General features: G+C 39.7%; 1 long non-coding RNA gene and 1 pseudogene across 2 annotated transcripts in view; both read left to right on the top strand.

The window, feature by feature from the left end:
• Window positions 1–7,527: 7,527 nt before the first annotated feature.
• LOC146522610 (uncharacterized) overlaps window positions 7,528–12,421 on the top strand; it is a 7,147-nt pseudogene continuing 2,253 nt past the window's right edge. Inside the window, exons 1-2 of the transcript XR_014872997.1 lie at window positions 7,528–7,567; window positions 9,949–10,024. The product of XR_014872997.1 is annotated as an uncharacterized LOC146522610 (transcript). The remainder of the gene's footprint in view (window positions 7,568–9,948; window positions 10,025–12,421) is intronic.
• LOC146522611 (uncharacterized) overlaps window positions 10,031–12,421 on the top strand; it is a 110,701-nt gene continuing 108,310 nt past the window's right edge. Inside the window, exon 1 of the long non-coding RNA XR_014873024.1 lies at window positions 10,031–11,554. This is a non-coding gene — a long non-coding RNA (uncharacterized LOC146522611). The remainder of the gene's footprint in view (window positions 11,555–12,421) is intronic.

Consider the following 12,421-nt stretch of genomic DNA (forward strand, 5'->3'; position numbering starts at 1 on the left):
TATTCTAAATCAATTCTGAACCACCAAAACATCAGTAGACAACAACATTAGATTGTTAGAGCTGGGAAGAGAGGTGTTTTGGTTTTCTGTCTCTTACAGAGAAAGGAACAGACACCAGACGAGGTTACAGATATACGAGGATCCTTCGCAGCAGAGACAGACACGGTGACTGCTGAAACATCAAGTGGGTTCAAGTGTCATGGCATTTTGGGCTCCAGCTAGTCACCTCAAAAGGATGGATCCCATAAACACAGCAATAACCATGAAGGGGTTGGCGGAAATCCAGGAACACCAGACCAACGAGGTTCGAGAGGCTCTTGGTCAAAAGGGGGACACGTTCCTGTTCCTTTTTCTGGGGAACATAGCTGTGACCCCAGAATACACAGATCGTTGTTTGAAATTGGGGCAGAATAATCCCCTGATCTGTGCAACGACTGAAGGGTTGTCTAACCCTTGAGGTTGAAGAAAGAAGAGCAGAGGATCACCCGACTGGAAGACACTGGTGCCTACAGCAATAAAATAAAGGCTAAAAGCTCCTCGGACAGAGGTTCTAGTCTGAGTACGTTTGGAGGGTATAAGGTAGCACCGAAATAAAGCTGTGGGAGAACTGGGGAGTGATGGGAGTATCATCTGTACCTACTATTGTTGTTGTAATAATAGTTTTTCTTGCATTTGAACTGCGCAAACACAGAGGTCATCTCACATATGGTTCACCCAACAGGGGGACAAAGGGCCTCAGGAGTAAGGAGAAATGAACCTGGCAACACTGGATTGCAGGGTGTAAGTGAGCTCTTTAAGTCTAAAGAGCTCATCAGGGGGAATTGTTGGATTATAATATTATTTTATGCCATGTTAGACCCCTAATTAAAGATTGTGAATTAATATGTAGTTTTAGTTTGCATTATTCTCCTGAATTAGAAGAAGGTGATAACTATTACATTTGGTAAACTGATTTGCATTATATTAGACTGTTGATTTATTGTGAGTGAATGATATTGTTTTATGATGCATTATACTGCTGAGTTATAAGAAATACTGTTCACAGAAAGTCATCGCCTTATTTGTCTGGTTAGAAGAGAACAGAGCATTCTGCCCCATCTCAGCAGGAGCAGATAAACAGGGAGCCAAGGTCATAGCTTAGGCGCTGTGTGAGAGAAAGAATGTGAATGTTTAGGCTTTTATGATTAGGTGGGGGCCACTAGAGGCTATAAGAGTTTGATCAAGGCTCCACCATTTTGAGATCTGATGCTGTCTGCTGTATGGTGTCCATCTCCCACGCGTGTATTCATTAAATCATCGTTTGACTTGACCCTGGCCGGACCAGTGTGGTTATTTGTGGTTTTCCTCCTGTATCCATCCCCAATATTTGAATCCGTAACAGAGGTCAGATAGCCCACTGTCTCTACTAGTCCTACTCCAACTACAAAGCCCATGTGTCTCCTTCTCTGCTGGTGGATCATTAGGTCGGGTTATTCTGAGAGGGGATCCAGAGTGAGTACATTATAACTACATTGTTTGCCTAACTATATAACTGTTTACAGGGTTTCTCTCTCTTAGCTTTTTTTTTTTTTTCGTTTGTTCCTTGTGTTTAACGTCTCAGTTTGTCTGCCTGGAGCCTCCAGCAGAACAATTTGGCAATTACCAGAGGGTATTGCATGGCACTGCAGAATGCTGTGGTAGCCTTTGTGGTTCAGGGTGCCTCTCACTCTTTACGAATCACTGACCATGTATCCAGCAAAACAGCTCCATATTATCACACTTCCTCCTCCATGTTTGACAGTTGATTCTACACACTGTGAAGCCATCCTTTCTCCTATTCAGTGGTGTACAAAAGATCCATGCCCAGAAGATCCAAAGCCACTTACACAATACAAAGGACTCACACAGTTTATGGCAGGCCATTTAGGCCGTCACACAGTACAAGCCCGCACCAAGCAGCTGTGACGGAGATACCACACTCCCTGAAGAGCTGATTAGGTTCTACACATGGTTTGATGCACTGAACAACACGTGAGTGAAGAAAGCCACGCCCCCCACCACCGACCAGACCATCTCTCTGCCTGCAGCCGACCTGATGAGAACTTTTAAAAAGGTCAACCGACCGAAAGCTGTTGGACCAGACAACATCCCGGGTCGTGTGCTGAGAAACTGCGCTGATCAGCTGGCTGATGTCTTCACAGATATCTTCAACTCTTCACTGAGCCAGATGATCGTCCCCGTGTACTTCAAGTCCACCACCATCATCGTGGTGCCAAAGAAATCCTCAGTATCCTGCCTAAATGACTATCGTCCCATTGCCTTGAGCCCCATCATCATGAAGTGCTTTATAAGACTTGTCATGGCACATGTAAAGAGCAACCTCCCCTGCTCACTGGATCGCTGCAGTTTGCATACCGGCCGAACAGGTCGACCGAGGATGCTATTTCCACTGCTCTTCACCTCTCCCTCTTCCACCTGGACAAGACAGACGTAAGAATGCTGATCATAGACTTTAGCTCAGCATTCAACACTATTATCCTCAAAAACTGTTTGACAAACTCAGCAAGTTGGGACTGAACACCTGTCTCTGCAACTGGATACTACATGTCCTGTCAGAGAGGCCTCAGTCCATTTGAATCGGTGACAACATCTCCAGCACCATCAGGCTGAGCACAGGAGCTCCTCTGGGCTGTTCTCAGCCCGCTATTGTTCACCCTCCTGACACACGACTGTACCACTCTGCACAGCTCTAACACTCTAATCTGTCTCTCTTCTGTAGTTAATTGCATTTTTTCACCATTTTTGTAGCAAAACATTTTCTTTTTTTTTGTGAAAATTCTTTATTTTCAAGAAGTGGAGTACAACATAGTGTGTCAATAACATTTTGTCCCAATATAAACCACTTTTACCTTTCACATTTTGGGAACAAAGAACAAGTGTAGAAAGAAAGGAAAACATCCATCATAGGGCTCAAAAGGGGATAAGGCATTGCACTCTAGGTTTCTAAACAGGAGAAATTCTCTTTTTAAGATGTATTGAGAATGTAATAGCTTCCATTACATAAATCTCATTCACAACGTCTTTCCACTATGATAGAGTTGGGGGGCACATGAAGGAGCCAACATCTTGTGACAGCCTTTTTGACTGTGGTTACCAGAATTGTAAAAAGATATTTATTTACTATGCCCTGCAAATGATCAAGATTAACTAAGAATATGGTAGAGAATTGTAAAGGTATATTATTTACCTTAAATATAGTGAGTAAAGCTTTGTCCAGATGTGCCATCTACTTTGGAGTTATGAAAAAATGCATCAGACATTTCCAACTAAAGTCCTGCCATACATTTGAATTTGTATATTTCCATGAAGATTTACATGCATCCAGCCATTCATCCTTCGATATAGAAATGTTTCCTTCCATTTCCCATCTTTCTTTAACATAGCATGTAGAGTGAGGCTTCCTGGTCAATAACCCCTTGTAAAATTTACCAATCACACCTTTAACTAGGGTGTTTTCATCAGCCCTCAGAAAAATTATTCGATTGCATCATCTAGGTCGGTTTTGGTGAGAAGTAGTTCCTCAGTTTGATGTATCTAAAATAGTTTACATTATTAGGCTGGTAGTCCATCTTCAAATGTTCAAAGTTTTGAACTGTTGACAACAGTTGCCTCAAGGCGCTTTATATTGTACAGTAGATTGTACAATAATAGATACAGAGAAAAACCCAACAATCATATGACCCCGTATAAGCAAGCACTTTGGCGACATTGGGAAGACAAAACTCCCTTTTAACAGGAAGAAACCTCCGGCAGAACCAGGCTCAGGGAGGGGCGGCCATCTGCTGTGATGCTGCTACCATTGAAGTATCTGAATTTTATTATTTATTATTATAACTTGTATTCTCCTTTTACTTTATCCCATATTTTCCACTGAGCTTTGATCCATGGACTTTGAATCCTTTTAAGGTGCATGTCCAAATTTGTGTGGGCCAAGATTGCTTGTATTGGTAGGTCTTTAATTATTGAGAGCTTGTTGTCCTTCCATCTAGCGTGGAATTTTGATTCTCAGAAATAAATAAGAGGCTTGATTTGAGCCGCATAGGAAGGCTAAGGTTTGGTAAGGCTCAACATCCCTCTTCTTTAGGAAGTTGTAATGTTTTATATTTAATCCTAGCTCTCCTGCTTTGCCAAATAAATTTGGAAATGATTTTGTCAATTACTGAAAATTCTTTCTGGCTGATTTCCACTGGGTTGCCTGGAACAAATACAGATACCGCAGAAGTATGTTCATTTCCACACAATCAATTCTGTGGCTCAGATTGAGAAAGAAAGTTGAATTCCATTCCATTCTTCTTATATCTTCTTCAGTTTTATTGACTAAGGGTTAATAGTTAACTTCAGCCAGTCAGGAGATATCTTTTGGCAAGTTAATGCCCAATATTTCACTGTTTGCTGGTCCCATTTAAGAGGGAATTTTCCATGAAGTTGTTTTGGTCGATTGTGGTTGAATGTTAAAAGTTTCAGCTTCTGTACATTTATTTTACAACCTTTCAACTTCGAGATAGCATGATTCAGTAAAAGGACTAGATGTTGTAGTCCCGGATAATGCATTACTTTAAATGGTGAGAATCGTGAGGGATGGCTTCTATGAGGAAAGGCAGCCCAGAGACTTTACCAGCAGCACACATCGTTGTGTGCCTCAACTTTTGGTCATTTACCCAAGCTAGTCTGACATTTTTTTTTTTTTTTTTTATTTATTTATTTATTTTTTTTTTTTTGGGGGGGGGGGGGGGATTAGAGATCTGATCTAGATTATTGTATGGGACACATCGTCAGTAGTGGACCTTGGATTCATCGGGTGTTTTGGCAACACGTTCTCACTCCCAACTCGTCAAATGTGTGACACATGGTCAGGCTCCCTCTGCTTCACTTATCGACGCGCAGGGTACCCCCCTTGCATCGAGAATTGACGTGCAGGGTCCTCTCATTGAATACTATAGAGCTCCCTAAACGTTGCTTATTGACGACAAGAGATTGCCGCGGAAGAGCCTGTTGTCCGTATATTTATATATTTCTGAAATCACATTGTAGTGACGTATACTGAACACAATAAATTATATAATGTAAGCAACTACCTGAAAAACAGCAGATACAACAGATAAATGAATTATAGGCTATTACTTTTGTATCGTTTATTGCATTTATGGAGGGAGTGATGTATGCTGGGTAATGGCACAGCTAGTGACTGGGTGACTTTATTCACCCGCTTCGGCAGTTATCAGTCCATTACAATGGGCATTATTAGCACAAATCAGTCCCATAGATATGGGCCATCTCCTGCTAGATTGTTCAGAAGGTTGTTATCATCCATTCAGATGGAGGATCACTAACAGCAGCGTGGGAAGACTCCAGAATCCACTCTGGCTGGAATCCGGTATATACAGCAGTGTTTACAGGTAAGGCCATTTAAACGGACAGCATTTATAGAATGACTATTAAAAGTCAGCCACATCAATAATGTTAATGTAGTTATGTTAGTAATATGCCGAGTGCTAATATAACAGCTTTAAGATGCATTTGTAGATATTATTACGTGTTTTACCGTCTTTATGGTGCTAGCTTAAAGTTACAGTGTAAACGTTAGCTTATATTGTAGTAAAGCTGTTGCTGTTTAAACGATGTTAGGACAGAAATATTAGCTTCTGTCATGACTGATGAAGTTACTAGTTAATAAAGTTTCCAGTAAAGTGATTAATCGCAGCCACAGATTGACAGCAAATTAAGACGCTGTCTTAATTCTCCGATAAGCCAGGGCCAAGCCAGCTCCGATCAGCAAGAACCCTGTTATCATGGTTCCGAATAGGTAGATATCTTCAGCGTCCTCGATCGACAGTCCCGCCAGGCACACGATCCTCCATTTCTGCCACCCATCCATCGTGTATCCGGCAGGGAAAGTCCCTCCAGGGCACTCGGGCTCTCCCGAGCCCAGACTTCTCGTTGAGAAAAGGGTGTCAATAGCATTCAGAGATTTGATCAACTGTTCTAGTTGATCAAATCCATAATTCTCTTTTAGGTTTTAGAGAACGACTGTGAGAGACTGTTCCAGGGAAAGTAATACACACGAGACAGGACAAGGACACAAGAGGCTAAGCAGGAAAGATAAGGGGAAGGAGGAGAGGAGAAAAGTGCAACTGCCTTCGCCAAGAGCCAAAGAGAGAGCAGCAATATATTGGCCATATTATATTTACATTACCGCAGTGAGATGATTTTAGTCTCATGAACAGCATTAGCTAATTGTTATTACTAACTACTCTTGAAATGACTGTTCTGTACAGAAATGAAGCCCAACAATCATGTTTTACAGTCCCGTGGTCTCAGCCTCAGATACTCAACTAATCAAAGTGATGTCATGACAAAATGAATGACCAACAAAACATTTTTTCTCCTTCATTTCTGTCAAACAATGCTGTATGTAACGTTTCTCGCAGTTAGTATCATGGTTGCTAGGCAACCTGAACAGGGCGACGAAGGCTAGACTGTCCCATTTCACAAGCCTCTCACTTCCGCACTGCTCGTACTTATAGTACGCACCGTACGTAGTACGCGTAGTGTGCGTACTTCAAGCGTGCAGACCCTGAATTGGGACACAGCCATGGACTGAAGATACAAACAGCCACAACCACCTACACACACACAATGGACAACTTATCCTCATACACACAATAATAATATGGACTGAACCACCATTCACAACCACAAGCATTTTATATAGCCTCTGTAGAAATTATCCACATATCTCACTTATCTTAACTGAAATACTGTATAATTCTGTGTAAATAATCATTCTGTACAATACGATAATTTTAATTCTACAACTGTTTATAACTTGCATAGTTCCCATTTCTGTATAGCTGTATATCTCATATTTCTGTATAGTTTTTTTTTAATTTCATATGTCTGTATAGTTTTTCACATTTATAACATACCTTCATACCGTGTACATTATAACATACCATAATAGACCCATTTCTGTAATATATTTACATATCTATATTATTGCTAATATATATTTGTAATATATCGTTATCATGGCTAAAGCACTTCTGGATAGGTGCAAACTGCATTTCGTTGCCTTGTACCTGTCACATGTGCAAGTGACAATAAAGCTGAATTCTACTCTATTCTATTCTATTCTGATGAGCGAATCATGAACAGACTCCAAACCAGTTGGTGGCGGTATTGCACCACGTCGTTGTTTGCCAACGTTTGTTGCCAACCGCCGACAAACCACAAAGACGAAGAAGACGTAGTGCGCGTGGCCGCCCAGAGAAACAAAGTAGGCTTTCAGAAGAAACAGTGTAACCACAGTCATCCATACTTTTTATCTTCCACGGGGACTTTTTTTCTTTGTTTGTATTTTTAATCCGTCTAAGGGAAATATAGTGTGACTGTACTGAGCTTCCTTACTACTGTCCCTCTGGTCTCCGGCATATCACGTTTCTGTTTCTCATGTGTAATTGGAAAGATGTACGTTTCGTAGCTCGGACAGCTTGGTCTCTCTGCAAGGGAGCCATTAACATACTGGGAGGTGAGTGAGCCAGCTGTCTTTACTAGTCCTAGTTCAACTACAAAGCCGGTGTTGTGCCAAAAAGTGATTGTCTGCCAAAAACTGATTGCTCGTATTTAAATTGCTATAAGTAACTTGTTGGGCTATAATATGTGAAACATATGTCAAATGCATCCCTCATGGATGACATAAAGTCATATTGAGCTACAAACTAGTGATGGGATTTCCGGCTCTTTTTAGAGATCCGGCTCTTTCGGTTCGGCTCACTAAAAAGAGCCGGCTCTTTCGGCTCCGAACCGGCTCTTCAGGTTGTTTTGTTGCTTTAATTAATTTATTATTAACAATAATATAAAATTATGCACAAAAGGAATTACTAACGTAAAAAAAGTAGTTTTATTTATATATGTTTATATATAAATATATGCGGTGGCCCCTAGAGACAAAACACGTACAAATTCCAAAACACATTTCTAGCATGAACTGAACTTCCAAAACAGAGCTACTAGATCACTTAAATTACACAATTGAAAGCATGAAAGCATATGTGTATTGTTTGTGTATTTATACACAGGCACTCATATATATTCAAATAATTTAAAAACAATGTTCATTTACCTGTTACTACCACACACCAAATCCGGTCGTTGGAACTTGCTGGCTTGTGTAGCCACTAGGTAACAAAAGCTCAACAATGCACCTAGCATCCTGGAGCACTTCTGTTGTCTTTTGTACGTGTTTTGAGTTTTTATGTGCTTCTGAGTTTTTACGTGCTTCGGAGTTTGTACGTGTTTTTACATGTTTTGGAGTTTTTACGTGTTTTGGAGTTTGTACGTGCTTCAGGGTTTGTACGTGATTTGAAGTTTGTACGTGCTTTGTCTGTACGGGCCACCGTAAATATACTTTTATTTATTCACTCCACATAAAATGTAATAAATAAATCATATAATACAAAAATCAACTATTCACATTTCAACTTTTAACTATTTAAATTTTCAGCTGTTTCCTTTTACAAATTTAAAGTGAAACAACACAAAACCCTGCAAACCACAACACAATTAAATATAAATTATAATATGAAAACAAAAAGAACATGCATATTCTCTGTCATATGGACCTGCATGAATAAACTTTCTGAATCCTTTATCATCTGCAACTGAAAATAGTTGTGGATGATTACTATACCTTTCTAATGTGACGTTGTTGTCCCTGGCTCTCTTTCTCTCCCTCTGGCTCTGTTCTTGTGCTACTGAGTGTAACTACCGCCCCTCCCCCCTTTTCCCAGCGTAAAGCACACGGCTCGCGTGCGGAGTGAAGCGAAAAAAAAAGTGCGAGAGAGAGAGAGAGGCTGAGAGAAAGAGAAAGAAAAAAAAAAACCCACGTGACGGCTCGCGATAAGGAGCCGGCTCGCGTCGTTCACATCAAAGAACCGGCTCTAAGAGCCATTTCGTTCGCGAACGACCCATCACTACTACAAACAACATTAGTGTAACAAGGCAGAAGCCGCAATCAGTCTTTGGCAGTGACTTTTATATAACCTTTATTTATGCCGTTAAAAAAAAAGTCTAATTAACATTAAAAATGTATTTTGTAAGAAGTAGTTGGACAGCAGAAATGGCTCAAATATTACAATAGTTCTGTAAAAATATTTAAAGTGGGGATAAAGGACCAGATTGGTTATAATGTAAGTACAATAACACAGAGTTGTAAAGATACTTGAAAAAACTGATAATTTTTTAATTCCATATATAGCCCCTTTGTAAATGCTGTTCACCGAAGTCTATTTACCAACATAGATATTACACATAAAAAATACACGCAAACATTGGAAATCAGTTTTTGGCAGGCAATCACTTTTTGGCACAACACCGGCCTTCTCCGCTGGGGGATCTTTATTTCGGGTTATTCTGAGAGGGGATTGAGGGCCTTATTTTGTTTTAATCATTTGTGTTCTGCTATTTGTTTTTCTTCATATGTTGTACTGAGTATTATGATTTCATGAGGTGGCTAGAAATACAACAGATTCCACAATAACAGAATCACCGACCAGTAATGTGTCTTTTAAGATGGCGCAGGCTGTTGTAGCAGCTCCCTGTCTTCTTTCTTTTTGTTCCTACTATTTTTTTAATTATTTTGTTTTTGATACCTTTAGCTCAATATTGATCTTTTTATATAATATTTATCCATCATAACTCTGTTTCTGCACTCAGTGAGTGCATGTTGTTTCTTGTATATTTCCAGCTATGACAACTTAGTTTTCCTCTGGGATTAATAAGGTTTTTCTGATTCTGATATTGGTGCTGAACCTACGAGGCACAATAATGCTACACAATACAGTGGTTTCCAGTAGTGCCCTACAATAATTTTAACTGGATTAAAAAATAAAAATCTTTTTGCTGTCACAGGTGACTGGCAGGAGGCGAAGAGTGCAGGAGGAGCATCTCAGCACCTGTAGTCAGAAACATTGATTCTTCATCGAAGGTGACAAAGAAAAATTGCCAACATTATTCTACAGACATTAATTGGTTATTATTTTAATAATAATGACATCTAATTCTGTATACACTGACATTTTGCCTGTTTATCCAAATGAGAGACAAATCACTGCTGAAGAAAAATAATGTTACATTAAATCAATGGATGGTTGAAGTTAGCTGTTTTTAACCCTCCCGAAAATAAGCTTCTCAAGGATCAGTTTTTGGTCCTGTATTTTTTTTTAACCTTTACACACTCTACATGTTGCTATCATAAAGTATCTGATAATATGTTCTAGTTTTGCACGTGATACATTTTTCACAGCTGATACACAGTTGTGCTTTATTCCCTCTGATAATCTCTGATAGTGTATTTTGTTAATAGTATTACATCCTCTGCACACTTTGGCTGCTCTGTAAAAGAAGGCAACATACCAGAGAAGTTTGACTTCCTGGAAGAACTTATAAGTACACCTACACTGAAGACTAATTTAGGAGAACCCCTTTGACCTGGACAAGAAAAAGCCCCTGTAAAGTTATGAAATCTTAGTAAATGAGGAAAACAGGAACAGCTCTGTAGCCAGGCTGACTAAGCCACCGGTCTAATGTTTGGACACACCTTCTCATAGGGCTGTGCGATATGACCAAAATCTCATATCCCGATATAAGACATCTATCCTGATAACGATATAAATCACAAAAATGTAACATTTTCTGTAAATTCTGTGAATCTCGGGCAGCTCGACTCGCATGAAGTGTTTCCAGCTGGGCGTCGTGTACCTGGAGTCGAGTGTTTTAACCGATGCATGAAACGATGCAGAAAGTAATATAGCCACTACAGTGACCATCAAAACGATGAAAAAATTTTGCCGTAAACAGTTTATTTTGCGACACCACGAAACAAACGATAGCGTAAAATGAAACAATAGATGTTTTCATATCGTCATCCGATACATATTGTTATGTCGAACAGCCCTACTTACTTTACTACCTTCTCATAATTTTTCTATTTTATAATGGCTTTTTACATTGTAGCTACTAATTTAAAGGATCAATCTCCAAATGAACACTCATGGAATTAAGAGACAAAAAACTGTTAAATAACTCAAAACATATTCATATTTTAGATTCTTAAAAACATTCAGATTCTTTAAAATAGTCAGTTGTTTTGATTACTACTTTTCTCACTGTGTGTGTGTGTGTGTGTGTGTATAGATATATGTATGTATATGTACTAGAGCTGGGCGATAGAACGATAACGACATGTATTGCGAAATAACTTTTTCTCGATAGAAAAGTTAAACTATTGCGATAGGCCTCATCTCTCTTGTCCTCTTAAAAAAAAAAAAGAAGAACAGCCAATCCAAATTAAGTAGCGCAGAGCCGAACCAATCACGGCCGCAGCGCCACGTCACGTGACTTGTTACGTACAGCAGCGGTCCCCAACCCCCGTGCCTCGGACTGGTACCGGTCCGTGAGTCGTTTGGTACCGGGCCGCGAGAGTTGAGGCTCAAGTGTGAAATGTATAGTTTTCAGGGTTTTTATCGGTTTTCAGCGTTATTTTGTTATTGTTTTTATCGTTTACTCGGTTTTCCTTGGTCTTTTCACGCGCATTATGAATAAATTTTCTTTTTTTCAGTACTGGTACTAGTTTTACTTTGTTGTATTTATCCGCGACACCTTAAAGGCCGGTCTATGAAAATATTGTCGGGCATAAACCGGTCCGTGGTGCAAAAAAGGTTGGGGACCGCTGACGTACAGCACAAGTGCCAAGCTGCACATGTGTATTTGTTTGGGAAGCAGCCAGTGGCCGTGCCGCCCGGGTAATGGAGGAAATTAGTGTGCCGACTAGAGAAAAATCAACCGAGAGCGTGACCAAAGGTTACCGAAGAGAAAACAGATGATGGTTCCAATGCCGGAGAGATTGTCGAACGGAAGAACCACAGAAGTTCCGTAGTGTGAAGGTATTTCGGCTATTTCAAGTCTGACAAAAAACAGAGTAGCGCGCACTGTAAATTGTGCCGAAAGCAAGTCTGGAAATACAATAAATGCTCAATCTCTGACTGAAAGCGCTAATTCGTCATTCGGCTTTTGTCAGACTAAAGTAACTGTTAAAACTGTTTGAAAAGCTAAGCTATACAACAAGGAGAGATTGAGAATTTCCTTTTAGTTCTCAGTTTATTTGATATTGACAAAAGTTAGTCAATTTTGTCTGTTCTTCTGTAAAACAAACTAAGATTTATTTTTAGAATTAATATTTTGTTTCTAAGTGGAATTGACAATTTAGTAGTTTGTTTTGTTTGTTCTATTTTGAAACTTAAACGCTTTAGCGGCTGCCTTTTGTGTAGTTTGCAATATTTGCCTTTATTTATCTGAAAAAGTCTCATGTTCCTTAAGTACATCT

This window comes from Neolamprologus multifasciatus, chromosome 3, assembly GCF_963576455.1.
Source record: "Neolamprologus multifasciatus chromosome 3, fNeoMul1.2, whole genome shotgun sequence".
NCBI classification, from domain to species: Eukaryota; Metazoa; Chordata; class Actinopteri; order Cichliformes; family Cichlidae; genus Neolamprologus; species Neolamprologus multifasciatus.